The sequence below is a fragment of the Alligator mississippiensis genome, chromosome 5 (genome assembly GCF_030867095.1).
Source record: "Alligator mississippiensis isolate rAllMis1 chromosome 5, rAllMis1, whole genome shotgun sequence".
NCBI classification, from domain to species: Eukaryota; Metazoa; Chordata; order Crocodylia; family Alligatoridae; genus Alligator; species Alligator mississippiensis.
In genome coordinates this window covers 207,267,545-207,285,683 of record NC_081828.1, presented here as the reverse complement: position 1 = coordinate 207,285,683, position 18,139 = coordinate 207,267,545, and the positions used below count along the sequence as shown (strand labels likewise).

The following is an 18,139-nucleotide window of genomic DNA, read 5'->3' as shown; positions in this document are numbered from 1 at the left end:
TTGGCTGGCTGCCATTTCCTGACGGTACATTTAACACTGTCATCACCAGACCCTTCTAGAGAGAGTAATTCCACAAGCACTCCAGGGCTGCAAGGAACCGAGTATTATCCCAAACTTACAGATCTAATGACTGCTTAATTTTTCAAATACATAGTCTTTGGATTAAGGACTAGATCACAGGTCTGCCCACTCCCGGGTAACTTCACTGACCACTAGCTTTACAAAGTCTTACTTCTGCTCTCTCTGATCTAATGAATCTTGTATTCTTTGCAGCTCAGTAGCTCACCTTTGACAGAAGGGGTGGAGAACAAAAACAATACACTTTTTAAAGGAGATAAACGGTATTAATTCGGGCCACATTTCAGCAAAGCATGAACACAAGCACATTAGTAAATCTATCCCTATTCAACAGTTCACTTAAGCATGCACTTAAATGCTTTGTCAAAGAAGGATGGACTCTTTGATCAATGCCACAGTGCAAGTGAATACTGGACTGGATATCAGTATCACTTACGCTGGGATAAAAGACAGCAGCATTTGCCCGTCTCTGAGTGCTTTTTGAAAGGACTCATTCTGATTTTGTTTCTGTTCTCCATCACAATAACACCAGAGAGAAAGAAGGTGTCTGAATTTTGGACTTGGCATATCTATGTTCTTTTTCTTCTTTGGCGTGACTGGACTCTACCTGACCTGTTGGTAGTGACCTACCTAATTCATGGAGGCTGCCTCTGAATTTTGTAGTCCCATCGTGGCATCAGGAGCCATTTTCACAGCAGAATGCGGTGGGACCAAGCTTCTGATTGGCTGAGAGCCCCCAGCTGTCCCACCCCTCCCCAGAGATCAATATATGGTCAACTGTCAATCTCCAGGGAGGGGCGGGACTTCCAGGGCCCCTCAGACACCAGGGCTTCCCACATACACACTTCCTCCCCCCCTTCCTGCTTTTTTGCAATTCCTGCAGTTTTTTGCAAGGATCTGACTTTTTCACAGGGGACCTCCCAAATTCAAGGTTTCCACACAAATTGTGAAATCGTGAATTTGGTAGGTCCCTACCCATTGGGACTGTAACTGTTTGAGCTTGTGAAGGAACACTAGTTGGGAATATTATTTGCAGATTATGTCTCAATCTCTTACTACTGTGATCTTTTTTCACTGTCTGTCTTTTATTGGTGCCCCGCATCATTATAGTCTCAAAAGGACCAGAACATAACTAATCTGTTTCAAACCGTAGCTATGTACGGTCTTCTTGGCAGACCTTCCTCTGTACTGCTGGGGGCAGGAGACTTCACAGTGCAGGGTCAGCACGTGGGGCCAGTCCGTGGGTGTCATCCGGCTTGCTGAACTGAGCCTGCGTACCCACCTGACAGCGATGTGATCTAGTGCGTAGGTCCACATCATTTGGCCTGCAAGGCTCCCCACAGGTCCAGAAACTGGGCAGCAGGGGAGCAGCAATTAATGGTGCCACCACTCCCCCATTGCCAAATTTCCAGACCCACTGGCCAGAAGATGCAGCTCCATGAGCCACAGGTTGAGCACCGGTGTACCACAGAGAGATCATGACTGCAGTGGCAAAGCCCCCTTGACTGAGATAAGACTGTTAAATAAATTGCTATATTTCATAAAACATAGCTCCCAATGTCCTCATATTGCATAACAATCGTATTAAACAAGCAGAATTTGGGTAAAAATGGGGTAGATTTTAAGAGTCCTCATCTTTTCCACTTTTGCCTAACAACAAAAGCAGGGGGAATTCTAACTTCGGGTCTCATTTTATGTAAATCCTTTAAGTTTAAGGCTGTTCACTTACAGTTCTAGCCTGTCTCTAGAAAAAAATGTATTCAGCATTACTAAGTACATACTAATAGAGCTCTTTATGTATGTTTCCTAGGAAAGATTGGGTTTACTTTTTCCCAGATAAGCAGTTTTCATTCTAAATTAAAATACACCAAAGCAATCAGTGTTTGAGTTCTATAAAAAGTTACATATTAATCTTCAATGACTGAGTAGACTCAGAAAAAAAACTTGTTGCAAACCACAAGTCTGCACGAAACATTTACTCAAGCATTGCAAGAGAAGTATTAGTTGTCCTCCATTAAGAGGCACGCACTCCCACACACACTGAAAGATGTCTTAATGCCTTTTCTTCATTTCTACTACTCATTTAATCACAAGCAGAAAAGGCAGTGACATTAATATTACTGTTACGCTTGGGATGCCAGTTGTACAACTGATAGTTCAACAGCAAAGTTTAGTGCCCTTCTAAGTACTTCAGAAGAAAAAAAAGAGCCCTTCTTGCTTTCTGAAACCTAATGGATTGAAGAGCTACAAGAAGGAATTCCCATCTAAATGCAAATCAAGGCAACCCCATCTTGAATGCACCAGTAGTTACAAAAGGTAATTTTCCCACCATTTGCTAATGTTACTTGCAACAATTACAGTTTTATACAACCTGACTGCTTAACAGCTCTTCCCTTCAGAATATAGCAAAGCATATTTTAGTAGTTTTTTTCCAGTTGCACAAGCCATATATACTCTTATCCTGGAGCAATTTGCTTATGCAGATTTAATTTCAAATACTGTTATTCCTTGTTTTGGGTTTAATTAGTCTTGCTTTAGAAGTGTAGAAAGACTAAAGCTGTCAGAAAAGAAAGAGGGTTTTAACTTGTTGAACTATGAGCAAAAGCTTCTACTTGTTTCTTAGAGTGGGACCTGAATGCAACTGAGGTATATAGCAACCTGGTGCACTGGACCTAGTGGTGCAGAGGTTTGAACTCCATTTTAGATCCCTGCCTTTCCCAGCTAAGAGGTCAACAGCTTAGTGAATACGTGTGATTGATTATAAAGGGATACTTTGGGTATAAATGTTAGGGTTGCAATTGGCCCCAGGGCTCACGCCTGAACACACTGCATGGCTGAAAGGCTGCAGTGGAGCTGTCTGGGTGACTGTAAAGTAAGCAGGAAGTGTGGACTTTCATCTAATTGTTCTAAGACAGTGATTTTCAACCAGGGTGCTATGGCTCTGTGAGATGCCTTGAGCAGGACTGGCCTTATGGGTGGCCAACCACCCGCCTGCACGCACACCCCCCACCCCACCCACCCACCCAGCAGTACTCTTCCCACCCACCCCCCTGCCTTGCTGGCGCAGAGGAGCCGGGCCAGGCACGTGCGAGGTGGCATCTGCTCCAGTCCGCCCACCGTACTCCCATACAGCAGCAGCAGTGCTTGCCCACGAGGAAGCAAGTCTCCTGATCCAGCTCAGCAGCTCCCCCCTGGGACTTTATTTCTGAAACTTTTACTAATCCTACTACTTAAAATGCAAAGAAAAGCGACCAGAATACAAGTTTGTCCAGGGCACCATTTTCCCTAAGGTTGGCTCTGGTGAGATCCTTTCAAGGGTGCCATGAGGTGCCATGCAATGTTAGCATTGTTTGGTGTACAAATGGGATTTACAAGATAAAACCAGAGATTTAAAAAAGGAAAAAGGAATCCATAGTGACCTGCTCTGGTCTGAGTTCTTTGCAACAGAAGAATTGCTCTGTTATTTTTCTGTAGTCAAAAAAGTAGTGAAAAACTATGGGCTGGTATTTTCCAAAGGGGTGCCTTGAGTCTGAAAAACACTGTTCTAAGGGATGAAGCCCTAGGCAAACTGGTAGGAAAGTCTCATTCAAAATACTATATAAAATTAAAGTGTTTTTCTTCCCAGACCTGGAGGGGATGTAATAAAACTTTCTCAAGTCTTTAAAGGCTTCTGAAATATTAGATGCTGAAGTCACTGCAATTAACAAGGGGGAGGGGAGGGGAAGATTGTGTGGAACATAGCAACTCAAGCCTTTACTAACAAATCAATGAAAAGATCTTACACATCAGCGCTCACTTCTGGTATCAGTTCAATCCTCTGTTATTAACCCAGAAGACCCCTAATAGCTCGGACTTGTCCATTCATGTGTCCCAAAGCCAGTCGTGTTGTATTCAGACAATGCTGCTAACAGTGCCCGGAACAAAGCCTGCGAGAGCCACAGTCAGGATTTTCTGTTACACGCCTGTAAAATGAGCTACTCTCCCATTTCCTGAAGCGGGTGTACATCCCTCCACAGAAGGCACAAGTACCTATAGTCATGGGCAGCAGTGCAGAAAATACATGCATGAAGATGTACAAACTTTTAAGACCGTATGGTGAGGCTGGGGATGGGCACATTTGGATTTAATTTTACTGAAAGGTGGTTCACCTTTCAAACGTTTGGAAAATGCGGATCTACTGGACGCCGTAAAATGGAGCCCAAGTGTCTTTAGAGCAGAATGGAAACTAAAGTGTTCCCATAGTAACCAAAGACAAAAGAAATCTTATGTACACATGTACAGACACCCATAGGTAGGAAGCAAATGTCTGAGAACTTGGGAGACCCAAAGATAGGAATTCACTATAATCTAAATGACTGCATCTTAATGACTGCAAGGTAAATACTTTTTTTTTGTGTAGGTCTGCTTCCGTGAATGTGGGTCTTCTCCCTCTGCTTTGCCACATCACTACATCTGTGTGTGCCCGGCGTTCTTAACAGGATTGGCGGGGCATGGAATAAATATGGATTTACAGTGCTTTATTTTGGCTACTAAATATCCTCCTGTTGCAGCTGCTCTGTTATCCTCATCCTTGATAATAACTACAATATTAATGTAACCTGCTAACTGATCAGAAAGTTGAGTCAAATCGCACCTGTAATTACACCTATGAGTTTCTTTTTAGCTTTACTGGGGTTGCTTGGTATACTAACAAGCACCACGGCCTGGTATGGATAACAGAAGCAGCCACCATCATCACTATGTGGCAGCAGGTTCAGCGCCAGGAAGGAGGAATCTCGAGATGAAACAAAAGGCATACTACTACTCAGTTTTTATTTGAGTTCCATTAATGACAGAATTAGGGTTGGTCTACATGCAGACACTCAAGAAAGACAAATCAACTATACATATGGATAATGCACCAGGTTCACACTTTTAGTTGATTTGCTTTCTCTCTCCTGAGTATTATACACAATGATTGATCTTACTCCTAAAGTCAAAAGGAATTTTGCTACTGACTTTTATGGGGGAAAAGGACCTATTCTCATTACAGTCTCCTCTGATCTAACTCCAGTAATACCAAGCACTTAAAATTCCATCATGGGTGAAATGTCTTTACAGCATTGTGCCACTGAACTAACCACAACACTTCCATTCTGGATAAGAAAATGTTGACAAGAGAAATCTACCTTTGATTTCAGTGACAGAAGACGAAACACTTGAAAATGTCATTCCAAAGGAAGTAAAAGTCTGTGGCATAGAAAAGCACTCCCTATGCCACCAATGCACCCTGTTAGAAAAGGAAGCTGGACTGGGTTTCCGTAACCTTTATTCACTCACTACATATTCAATCCAGCTACCCTTGTGCAGCTCAGATAAGAAAAAGCAGAAATTAGAATCAAGAATTTCCTAGTTTTTCAAATAGGAATGTTCTGAATAAGCCTATTGAGTTAGACCGCTTTGTGGACGGCATTCATTCAAACCCCTGATTACACACATAAAATAACAGGTAGGATTCTGAATCAATATTATCAGCATGAAAGAAACGATTACCTAGACACCTTAACAACTTCTAGTTTTGCTGTCCTGCTCTTTTGAACCAGGCTGACCTGCAATGATTATATATTTGGGAGGAAAGAGTTGGAATTTAGCTTGTTAAGAATATTGACGTTACAATAAAGCGCACAATTCTGCAGATGGAGGAGTGTCAGCTAAGATTTCAATCTATTCCAGATTTCAAGAATATCCTCATTTTATGTGTTTGTATTGTATATCCTTAAACTGCACTCTGTCGGTGCACACTTTTCATTTCAATGCTCTGGAGTCTCTGACATATTCCTTGTCCAAACTGACCCTGTCCCTTACCAACACCTGGGGTTAAGGGAATTTGCAGACAGTTTAGGAGCTGTTGCTGTAAACTAATTGGCAAAGAATCAACATGGGGAGGGAGGTCTTGTGACAAACTGACTGAAATGATACAATCACTATATAATGGCAATCATACTGCTGAGTTGTTCAAAATGGGCAAGAAAAGGAAGTCCTTCCACTGTGTGCCCCACTCTCCCAGAGCTTCATCTACAGCCACTAAAGTCAATGGGATTATTCGTGTTAATTAAAGTTAAGCAGCTACTTAAGTGTCTTGGCTGGATTGAAGCCAGACTGCTCAGCACTTTGCAAAATTGAAGCCTTTGTGAATGACTGAGAAACTGTCTATTTCTCAGTTTTGTTCTTCAACAGATATTTTGAGTATCAAGGAAATTATATAAAATCGGTATTGGTTCTGAAACGGACAAATCGGATTAATTCAACAAATTTACTAGTCACCATGCTATTAGTAGCAGTAGTAGTAGCAGCAGTTGCAGTAATAGTAGTAGTACTTTCACACCTAAGAGCCCTAGTCGTGGACCAGGACCCCACTTTACCATGCACTGTAGAAACACATTATTTGATCAGTTTTAAATTATATCAAAATGTCTAAAATTGATTGGGTCCCTTACCTCACAAATCCCAAAGTAGTTTCATTCCATATTTTAATTAAATAAAGTAGTCTTTGTCATGCAAGAGCATCGCTTGTGGATCAATAGAAGCGATTCTTCCACTTTATTTGGCACTGGTGATACCACACCTGGAGTCCTGTGTCCCGTTCTGGACCCCAAACATTAAGAAGGATGTGGCCAGATTGAAGACAGTCCCTTAGAGAGCAACCAAAATGTTTAGAGGCCTTGGAAGTATGTCTTCTACAGAAAGGCTGAAAGAACCAGGGTTATTTAGTCTAGAGAAGAGAAGACCGAGGGGGGATTTTATAACAAACCCCGCATACCTGAAGTACAATTATAAGACGGATGGAAATGGGTTTTTCTTTGTAGCTGCAGGGGCCAGAACTAGGAGCAACGTCCTCAAACTGCAGCTGAGGAAATTTAGGTTGGACATTAGGAAGAACTTTCTCACCATGAGGGTGGTCAGGCATTGGGACAAGCTACCTAGAGAAGCTGCAGACTCTCCATCCTTGGAAATGGTGAACATTAAGTTAGATCAGTGGTGCTCAACCCTTGGCCTGTGGGCCAAATCTGGCCTCTGGAGCCACATCATCCAGCCCACAGAGCTCCCCACGAGTCTGAAAATTTGGTGGCAGTGGCACAGTTTCTGCTCCCTTGCTGCCAAATTGCTGGACCCATGGGGAGTCCTGTGGACTGGATAGCATGGCCCTGTGTGCTAGATTGGGCGAACAGGGTCAGGCAGGGCCTGTGCAAGGGCTGGATGGGGCCCAATTCTGGCATGCAGGGGCCAATCCAGCCCACAGACCAGCCCCATGCCACTCATCTGGCCTGCTGGGCTAACAGTTGAGCATCACTGGCTTAGACAGGCACTCGGCTAGGATAGTTTAGTGAGGGATGATCCTGCCTTGAGCTGGAGGCTGGCCTAGATGATCTTGTAAAGTCCCTTCCAGCCCTACCTTCCTATGATCCTATGATACTTTATTACAGGTTCAAATAAAGAGCCTTGTAAACTTCCACTCATCTACTTGCTTTGGGTAAATATTTGTTTTTAATTAAAGCATAATTTTTATGATAACATTATCCCAGTGAAAGGTGTATGAGTAAATATAGTGACTTCAGGCTATTGGATATTCATGACCAGATTGCAAAGTGGAATCAAAAGAAGGGCTGGCTGAAAAATGACTTAGTGTCAAGCTCAACAATGACTCATCTATAAACTTGATAAAAGTTCTTTACAAGTAAAAATTAGTACAGTCGCTGGAGCACAAGCCTCACTGAGAGAGAAGCAGATAACTGTGGGTTAGACACATAGCAAATGAACTGTCATAGGTTGAAATGAGAAGTAGCTCTAATTTATTCTGTTTGCATTTAGAGATGCCTTGGTTTGCATTTTAATATGAGATCAGCATGTGTGGCATTTCCTCAAATTAGGGTTTGTCAACACTCCAGGCTTACCCCAACTTATTGCATGTATTAAACCCTGAGTTCCCCTATTCTCCACATGTAAAACCCATAAGCACTTATTTGCACAGCTGAGAGAGTTCATGTTTCAATGAACAGGGGCTCCAACTCTCCCACTTTGCCATGAGAATGCAATTAAACCATGTGTAGCTCAGCCCATTTAGAAATTCTTCCATTGCTTTCCACAATTCCTGGGGTCTGTTTCAGCCCTTTTACCTAATTACTTTCCATTTATATGTGCCAGCAGTTACCTGCCAGTTTATAGACCTGGTCAATGCTGGACCCTTCATTCTGTGCCCTAGACATTTCCTGTGCAACTCAGCTCAGCTGAAGATGTATGCTCAGCATGCCAGCTGACCATGGGATTATATTACTATTTTGGTTAACCTGTGGTGTGATTTGGGGTAAAGAGGCTGATGGAGGATGTGATAGGCTTCTGTCTAGTGATAGGAGTCCATTAAAAACCTAAGGGTCTCCTACATAACCACTGAGTAGTGCTCTCTGCAGTTGACATCTTCATCTGATCTCTGCTGCAGCCAAGTTTTGAGCACAAAAATGCCAACAGCAGACCCAATGCAATTTGGGAAGTGCAATCTTTCAAACTAAATTTCAAATCAGGCACATTAGCTACTCTACCTTCTACATTTACTACTATTAATCACCAAAAGCAACCTATCATAGTGCTTAGAGTCGGAAGAGACCTAAACAGATAACCAGGTCCGACTCCCTGCCCCTGGCAGGAACGGATGCCGGGGTCATATCACCCCAGCCAAATATCTGTCCAGCCTCCTCTTGAAGACCCCCAAGGTAGGAGAAAGCACCACCTCACTTGGGAGCCTGTTCCAGAGCCTGGCAGCCCTAACTGTAAAGTAATGTCTCCTGATGTCCAGCCTGAACCTTCTCTCTAACAATTGGTGGCCATTATTCCTAGCAACCCCAGGTGGTGCCTCGGGAAACAGAGACTCCCCCAATTCCCGTTGGTCCTCCCTGGTGAGTTTGTAAACAGCCACCAGATCCCCTCTCAGCCTTCTCTTGTGGAGGCTGAATAGATTCAGGCCATTTAGCCTCTCTTCATAGGGCCTGCCCCGCTGCCCCTTGACCATGCAAGTGGCCCTCCTCTGGACCCTCTCAATACTAGCCACAACCCTCTTGAAGTGTGGTGCCCAGAACTGGATGCAGTACTCCAACTGTGACCTGACCAGCGCCACATAGAGGGGAAGGATCACCTACCTGGACCTGCTTGTGATGCATCTGTAAATGCACGACAAGGTGTGGTTAAGCCTTATTGACCACTTCCTTGCATTGGCTGCTCATGTTCATCCTGGAGTCAACAATGACTTCAAGATCTCTTTCTGCCACTGTGTTGACAAGAAGGGTGTTCCCCAGCCTATAGGTGTATTGCTGATTCCTTCTCCCTAGATGCGGTACCCTGCACTTGTCTGCAACCTCTACCATTATAGAATCAACAGTTGACTTCCTGACACCAAACTGGCAAACCACAGACATGTAACAGTCTGGAGTAGCAGCTTACAGGTGGCAGTAGAAACCTGCTTCTAGGCTACCTGGGTCTCCCTCATTTGTGTGTCCTGGAGCTGGAGGGCTAGGCTTAGAGCTATACAGTGGCCTTCCTCTTGCCACAGTTTTGGAGCCACTGCTGCCCATCCCCAGTCTGCGTGACAGTAATCCCACCCTCAATGCTAGCTGTCCTGCATCAGGAAAACTAGTCTAAATGTGGGCAATCTGCAGCGACTGCAGCAGGCAACAAAGTGCCTTCACACTGCCATGCATGCACCCACCCCCAAAGGAGCCTCTGGTTGGCTCCACGGGTCAGGAATTGCTGTTGAAATGCCATGCTCTGTTTGGCAGACCCTGCTGCAATACCCATTCAGTCACAGGTAGGAACAGGTCATCCAGCAGTGCTGGTTTCATGATTTGGCACTGGCTGGACTGGACAGAAGCGGAGACTGTGCTGAACTGGAAGTCTCAGCTGCAGCTGTTGGCAGGTTAAGAACAACCCTGCAAAGGAACCTAGGACAGGCACAGTCTTCCATAACATACATCTATGGAAGCTCAAGTTGATGAAACACTTAACTAAGCCCCTCCCCACAATCTAAGTGCTAAACACATACAACTAGACAGCATGTGTGGATGCAGCTACAAAGATGTGGGTCATGAGCAGCTCTGCGTGGGCATTCAGAGGGCCGGATGTGGCCTGCATATGCACTCAAACACAGGTTCACTCTGCAGTGTACACAGGTATAAGAGCCAAATGAAGTCCTGCTGTGGCTCTGCTTCCAGCTGGAGACTCCTTGTTGTTCAAGGGTTCTCTAAACTAAGAAAATAAAGCATTATATTTTTGTATTTAAGAACCCATTTGGGAGACTTCTGTTCTAACATAAGAAAGGCCACCACACTTCATGGGCGAGCTGTTTGTTCAAATTATCACTGGAAATACAGTAGTAAAGGCCCTGAAAGAAATCCTGGACCCTCTGAAAACAACATGGCCATAATTTCTCTTCTTATTTATGACCCAGTAAATTGGATCTAAATTCTGTGGCAAAGCCCTCTTGTTTCTGAGGCACTCTGGAGCACCAACCTGGAAATTCAGTGTCTGCTTCATTGAAATGAGAACATGGAGTTGAATAATAAATTGAATAGCGCAATCAGGGAGTTTGAGATTAAATTGGCTGAATCTGCCAAAATGATCAGAATTCCAAATGAATGGTCTCTGGAGATGAACGGCTTTATTTATTTTTTTACAGCTCCTGAACTTCGGATCTCCCTGGACCAAGCGTGTCAAACTCATCTGGTCCTGCAGGCCCAATGAGTGGCATGGAGACATTATGGGTTGGACCAGGCCCACAGCCCTCACCCACCTGCATGCATCCGGGGTTGGACCCAGAGGGTAGTAATTGATGGAAGTCACTCATCGTGGTGTCCTGTGACCAGTGGGGTCCCCCAGGGCTCTGTCCTTGGACCCATACTGTTCAACATCTTCATTAATGATGTGGACACTGGAGTCAGAAGCGGACTGGCCAAGTTCGCCGATGACACCAAACTTTGGGGCAAAGCATCCACACCAGAAGACAGGTGGGTGATCCAGGCTGACCTGGACAGGCTCAGCAAGTGGGCGGATGAGAATCTGATGGTGTTCAACGCCGATAAATGCAAGGTTCTCCACCTTGGGAAAAAAAACCCGCAGCATCCTTATAGGCTCAGCAGTGCTATGTTGGTTAGCACTATGGAAGAAAGAGACTTGGGGGTCATCATTGACCACAAGATGAACATGAGCCTGCAATGCGATGCTGCGGCTAGTATAGCGACCAAAACGCTGGCTTGCATCCATAGATGCTTCTCAAGCAAATCCCGGGACGTCATTCTCCCCCTGTACTCGGCCTTAGTGAGGCTGCAGCTGGAGTACTGCGTCCAGTTTTGGGCTCCACAATTCAAAAAGGATGTGGAGAAGCTTGAGAGAGTCCAGCGAAGAGCCATGCGCATGATCAGAGGTCAGGGAAGCAGACCCTACGATGACAGGCTGAGAGCCCTGGGGCTCTTTAGCCTGGAAAAGCGCAGGCTCAGGGGTGATCTGATGGCCACCTACAAGTTTATCAGGGGTGACCACCAGTATCTGGGGGAACGTTTGTTCACCAGAGCGCCCCAAGGGATGACGAGGACGAATGGTCATAAACTACTACAAGATCGTTTCAGGCTGGACATAAGGAAGAATTTCTTTACTGTCCAAGCCCCCAAGGTCTGGAACAGCCTGCCACCGGAGGTTGTTCAAGCGCCTTCATTGAACACCTTCAAGATGAAACTGGATGCTTATCTTGCTGGGATCCTATGACCCCAGCTGACGTCCTGCCCTTTGGGCGGGGGGCTGGACTCGATGATCTTCCGAGGTCCCTTCCAGCCCTAATGTCTATGAAATCTATGAAATCCTCTATGGCAGGAGTCAGCAACATTTTTGGGCCAAGTGCCAAAACCCCCCGTAACCTGGGCTTAGAAGATGTTGGTGTACCAGGAGAAGACGGTAAGGGAGCTGCGAAGGGCCTGATCTTTGTCATGGCAGCACAACTCCAGCCCCTTTCCCGCTGCCTGCTCTGAGGTGTGTGTGCAGCTGCCACTACTGCCACGGAGCCTGAGCTGCCTGCAGCAGGCAGTGGCCAGGCTGCAAACAGCCGTGCTGGCATTTAGTGCCCAAGGCCGGCTCCATGGCAGCAGCAGCTGCATATCTGCCTTGGGGTGCATGGCGGGGAAGGGGCTGGAGTTGAGCTGCCTCAGGTCCCTTCCCCACCATGCTTCCTGAGGTGTGCATGCAGCCGCCACTGGCTACAGAGCCAGGCCAGGGCTCTGAACTGCAGTATACCAGTTGCAGCCTCCTGGCTACCTGTCATATCTGGCTCAGGCTCTGGACAGTTGCTGCCTGCCCCAGAGCCTGGGCTGCTTGCAACAGGGCTTGTAGCCTGTCCACGGCCTGCTGCAAGCAGCCTGGGCTCTGTGGCAGCTGCCCAGAGCCCAGGCCAGCTATGGCGTGCTGAGCAAAATGGCCTCATGTGCCATGCTCTAGCACACGTGCTGGGGGTTGCCAACCCCTGCCCTAGGGCCATGCAGCATCCTTGAGGGCCAGTCCAGAATACCTGTCCCAAGCACCCAGTGAAGGTGGTACATATTCTGGTCGCTGCATGTGAGGTCGGGCTGGTGCATGTGGGTTAATGGGGCTGCACTGGGGGCCAAATTACAGGACTACATGGGCTGGATTCACCCACGGGCCATGCATTTGACAGCCCTGCCCTAGGCCACATAGCCACAGATGTGACCAGTGAAGATCACTGGTCACACACTTCAAGAAGGATGCGGATAACCTGGAGAGGGTCCAGAGAAGGGCAACTCGTATGGCCTGCAGACCAAGCCCTACAAGGAGAGACTAGAGAAACTGGACCTTCTCAGCCTCCGCAAGAGAAGGTTGAGAGGTGACCTTGTGGCTGCCTATAAGTTCATCACAGAGCACAGAAGGGAATTGGTGAGTATTTATTCACCAAGGCGCCCCTGGGGGTTACAAGAAACAATGGCCACAAGCTAGCAGAGAGCAGATTTAGACTGGACATTAGGAAGAACTTCTTCACAGTTCGAGTGGCCAAGGTCTGGAACGGGCTCCCAAGGGAGGTGGTGCTCTCCCCTACCCTGGGGGTCTTCAAGAGGAGGTTAGATGAGTATCTAGCTGGGGTCATCTAGACCCAGCACTCTTTCCTGCTTATGCAGGGGGTCGGACTCGATGATCTATTGAGGTCCCTTCCGACCCTAACATCTATGAATCTATGAAGATGTTCTAGCTATAGTTCCCTCAGTATGAAAGAGCAGAGGATGCTGGCTGGGCAGTCTACTTGAAGCATCTTTCAATTTTGGCTATTTCAGACAGGAGAAAGGTTCCAGATGTGATGATATTTGTTAGGATCTGCATGTGAAAAGCCCCATTGAAGCAAGGGCTGTTTATGAAGTAAGGGGACTGGTTAGGTTTGATGTTTCTGTGGTTGTTATTTTGCGGTTGAGAAAGTTGATTTTTAGCCAAGGCACCTTGAGCTGAGCATGGACAGGGATTTTAAAGGCCTATTACAAACATAATAAATATTGTTTAAGGCTGTCTGTAGACTCAGGCAAACACCATTGCACCAATTAATATTTTTAAGGATATGCACCCAGACAGTAACACTAAAAAACATTCTATTTCAATAAAAATTGACAATATGTACATTATTTTTTGTGCTTTAATCAGAAAGTTATGTGCTAAGTTTCCAGAAATTACCAGTTTTTGTAAATAAGTGCAAATTATTTGAGAAGAAATTCTAAAAACTGACAAGCCAGAATAGTGACCTACTTTAACAGCGATTTTTTAATGTAAATCTTTACTTCAAGTCAGACTTTGAAAAGCAGGGTGGCTCCTGCTATGTTACTCTCCCCTCTGTTGGCATGAAAACTTATTGCTACAAACTGTACATGGAACATATTATTTATGTTCTGTCTAGTGTTTCTGAATATCTCACAGCCTTTGAAGTAGTTATCCTCATAACACACCTGTGTGGTAAGTAGTACTATTATCACCTTATTGCACAGTTGGGGATGAAGAGAGAGACCACAAGAAAGATTCTCAGAGGAACTTAGGCATGAAAAATGCCTACTGAAGTGCAACTGCTGTGGATGGCCAGGAATGTCATTATTCTGACTCAGCAGACACAAGTCTATTCCTGCCCCCTGGCTGTTTTGGGATTCACAGACTAACTTTCCACAGGGCTGGGGTGGAGCAGGCACTAAAGCACATGGTTGACTGCCTGAAGGCTACAAGCTTGAGGCCATAGCAGAAACGCTTACGGCATGGTCATGGCAGATGCCAACGTATCTGTGAATTCTAAGTTGTCAGAAGGAAGGAAGACTAGTTTTCCCTATGCCTTAGCTCTGGAGGGCCCCACTTTGTAGGCATGTTCTAGGCATACCCAACACTGCCTGAAAGTAGCGATTTCAGCAAACAAATCAACTTCCAAAACTTTGTGGCTGGAGGAAAAGATGGTGACTTATTGCAAAATAGCCAGGTGATAGGAGCAGTCACTCTGCAAGTGGGAGACAAGGGTCTAAGTCCTCATCATCCAAGACAGGACACTGCATTTTGTCCAATCCAAGACTCTTTAACACAAAACGTAAAACCAGTATTGGAATCAGGGACCAGAGACCAGGACCTGGACTCCACCTCCCTCCGTGGAAGCGACCTCACCACTGGGTTACAATCAGGCTGCTGCTGGCTGATTCACTCATTGGCCCTATGCATTCCTGTCTGCTCAACAGCCCTATTTCAGCATCAGGAGGGGTGGGAATGTGCCAATCCAGTGTAGCCTACAGCCTGGTGAGAGCACCCTCGCAAGGTGTGACCTGTAGATTTCCATTCCCTCAGGCTGAGGGCAACACTGAACCCAGGTCTGTCACTTCCTAGGTAAGAGCTCTAACCATGATGTCCCTGCACAAATGTTGGGCACTGCAGTTGCCCTCAAATGTGCCTTAAAAGAGCAGAGTGAGCCAGTGCCCTCTAGGGACTCCCGGTGTGAGTTTCCAGCTGTCAGACTCGTTAGGCTGCTGGTCGGTACTTAAGTCCAAGAGAGGTGGCGTTCCCGACACGCCTTCTCTTCAGCCTTTCCTATTGGCTGGTTTGGCTTCCCCCCACTGCACACTCAGCACCCTGGGAGTCTCGAACCCTGTCGTAGGTGCCAGCTCCTCATTTAAAGGGAAAACAGGCACTTAACCAGGATTTGCAACGTCAACTCCCAGAGCTGCCTTGAGAAGCCCTGACCCTTATCAGAATGCAGCCCAGAAAGGGATCTATTACAACGTCTTTTCCTTTGTAGATTACTCCCTTGTTAATGGCTGTTTCCAGTGTTGTTAAGAGCCGGGTGCTTAGGCAATGCATGTCATTAACATCTATAAATAAATAAGTAACAATCTCCATGCCCCAGGCTCAACTGGTAACACCCAACAAAAGGGAACCAGGAGCAGCACCTTTGCAACCTTCTGCTCTTACTGTTTTCACTGCTGCCTAGTTTCACCATTTATCTCTCTGTTGCCAAATTGCCAACTTCTTCCGTGATCCCTGTCTTAACCCCTTCCATCTTTCTCATGATCTCTTCCCAGCCTTTTGTGCTCCCTCTAGGGTTGGTAAACCCCGTCAAATATTGTCAATTGACCTGTATCTGCTTTTTGACCGGTCAAAGATTATAGGGGGTTTTTTTTGTAAAATTGCTACTTTTTTGTTGTTTCCTTTATAGAAATATAATATTTTTTATTGTTTTTGACACATTTCTCAATGGAAAATTTGTGGGTTTTTTCTGTATATTATTTGGACCTGTAGGCAATTTTTTACAATTTTTGACCGGTCAATTGACCAAACTTTATTTGACCAGTCGAATACCCAACCCTAGCTCCCCCAACCCTGCCACTTCTGTTATGCCACTCCACTCTTGCCCAGCTATCTTCTCTTCTTATGCCCAGTATTCTTCCGATTCAGTTTTATATCTATTCATAAATCACAAATAAGTGCACAAAGGCATGTGCTCATTGAAGTCAGCTGGACTACTGACACAGAATCAGTCTAAAAAAAACGAGGGTTGGAAGGGACCTCAGGAGGTCACATCTAGTCCAACCCCCTGCTCAAAGCTGGACCACCCCCAACTAGATCATCCCAGCCAAGGCTCTGTCTAGCTGGGTCCTAAAAAAATCCAAGGATGGAGATATCGGCATGCAAAGCAAGATGCGTAACATTAAGAGAACGTGTGTAAATCTTGGATAGGAGCCCAATCAAAACCACCATAAAAAAAAAGAGAATCACCAAGAAAGTACATAGAAAGTGAAAGCAAGCACCCAATTGTATTGCTGTATCCTTCAGCCTCCCTTCCCTTAATGCTTTCCATTCTGCCAGCACTGTTCGTGTTACAGCTACTCTAGGAATTGACCTGGCCAACACATTCCTTGGAATAGTGGTTACAGCCATAAGTCACCCTGCTGAAGCTAAGAACCATACCTGGTGGAGCTGGCAGGATCATCCCCTGGACCGTAACCTCTCCATGCAGGGGCTTGGTTTATTGCGTGTCTGTGCCAGGCCAGGCACAGACGCACGGCATTAAACAACGATTAGTGCTACCTCTTGATCTGGGGCATAGGCTACAGGCACCCTCACTTGCAGGCCTGCGTGTGGAAAAACATTTTGAATGTCTGAATCAGCCTAATTGCAATCAAGTGGCTGTAGCATACAAGTGACCCAATCAAACCGCCCATCTCCTGAGAGGCCTGATCCTCTCCCTTTGTTTTGCTGGCCTCCCTCTCCTCTGGTACTGCCCCTCCTTATGGACTGGCAGCTTTGCAGGGCAAGGACTTGTCTCCTTTTTACACTAACAAGGGAGTGTGCACGTCTCTGGCACTAGACGAATCATCACCACCCGTGATGCTGCCCCTTGTTCCAGCTGAGAGCACTGTAGCCAACAAGCTCAAAGAATAAATATTTTGTGTTCACTTTCCCAACACAATGGAAACATTTTTTCAAGCTGCTGCTAAGATGGTATCTAGTTCTCTTGTGAGTCAGCACCCTGCACAGCTGACTTTTCAACTGCCAACCACGGCTGATTGCAATCTTTTTTTTAATTTCAACTCTAACAGAAACAAGCTCTGTTTTAAAGAACTGCATGCTCCGAAAGCAGCAAACAGAAACACTGAAATGTCACAGCAAGTTGAAGGAGGCAAGGCGTGTAGACGGGTGCATAAGTTGTGTTCCTCCTCCTTTGCATAGCTGTCTCAGCGGCAGCTGCAATCATTTCTACTTCCTCTGGTTGTGGGGTAGGGCTAGGGAAGATGCAGGAAAGAGAGAAGAACAGCTGCTCTATGCAGCATATTTCCCTTCAAGACCAGTCAAGATCTACAATGCTTAAAGCATTTTACATATAAGGGGCAGGAGTCACTTTAGCATATAAGGGCAGGAGGGAAGAGCCTCTGCAGCTCTTCAATACTGTGCAGAAGTAGCGTATAGACATGCAACACGCAGCAGCATTGTAGGGTAAGCCTAGGAACTGGCAGACCTGTGCATAGTTAGGAATTCACAGGGTTATCTCCTGGGAGTGCTAGTGTACACACCACTTTTGGCTTGCTGTGCTTTGCCTCCAGTGTTAGAAAGAGGAGGACAATGCACTGAAACAGCAGTCACTCAGGTGCTGTGCATCTGTCTTGTCTTCTCATGAAAAGGGTTTGGTCCATAATCCCCACTCTCCTGGGAATGCACTGTCTAGACAGTGGAGAGTTTCCGGTATAGACGGAATGCACTATCTAGACGGTGAGGAGTCTTTTGCTTTCTTCAGTTACTCAGATATCTATTGCAAAACATTTGCCGCACTCTTAAGTTGCAGTTTTAAGCTGTATTCAGTAGAACCCATTATATCCTACTAATGCATACAATAACTTCCCCATGACAGGGCCTAGCTTTGCAGCAAAATAACAGAATCAGTATTGAACCAAAATATCTCAAAATACTTAGAAGAAATCTGTGCTATAAGGGAGGAGCAGAACAATACTATTGCTCACTCCAAAATAAAAGGCATTATGCT

At 45.7% G+C, this 18,139-nt stretch overlaps 1 protein-coding gene and 1 long non-coding RNA gene across 5 annotated transcripts in view; one reads left to right on the top strand and one right to left on the bottom strand.

Moving 5' to 3' along the window:
- Window positions 1–18,139, bottom strand: part of PRKAG2 (protein kinase AMP-activated non-catalytic subunit gamma 2) — a 339,594-nt gene that overhangs the window by 96,689 nt on the left and 224,766 nt on the right. The gene's annotated exons all lie outside the window — the stretch shown is intronic.
- Window positions 2,020–5,756, top strand: LOC109286073 (uncharacterized). The gene is made up of 2 exons (XR_002093995.2): window positions 2,020–2,394; window positions 4,478–5,756. It is a non-coding gene; the product is annotated as an uncharacterized LOC109286073 (long non-coding RNA).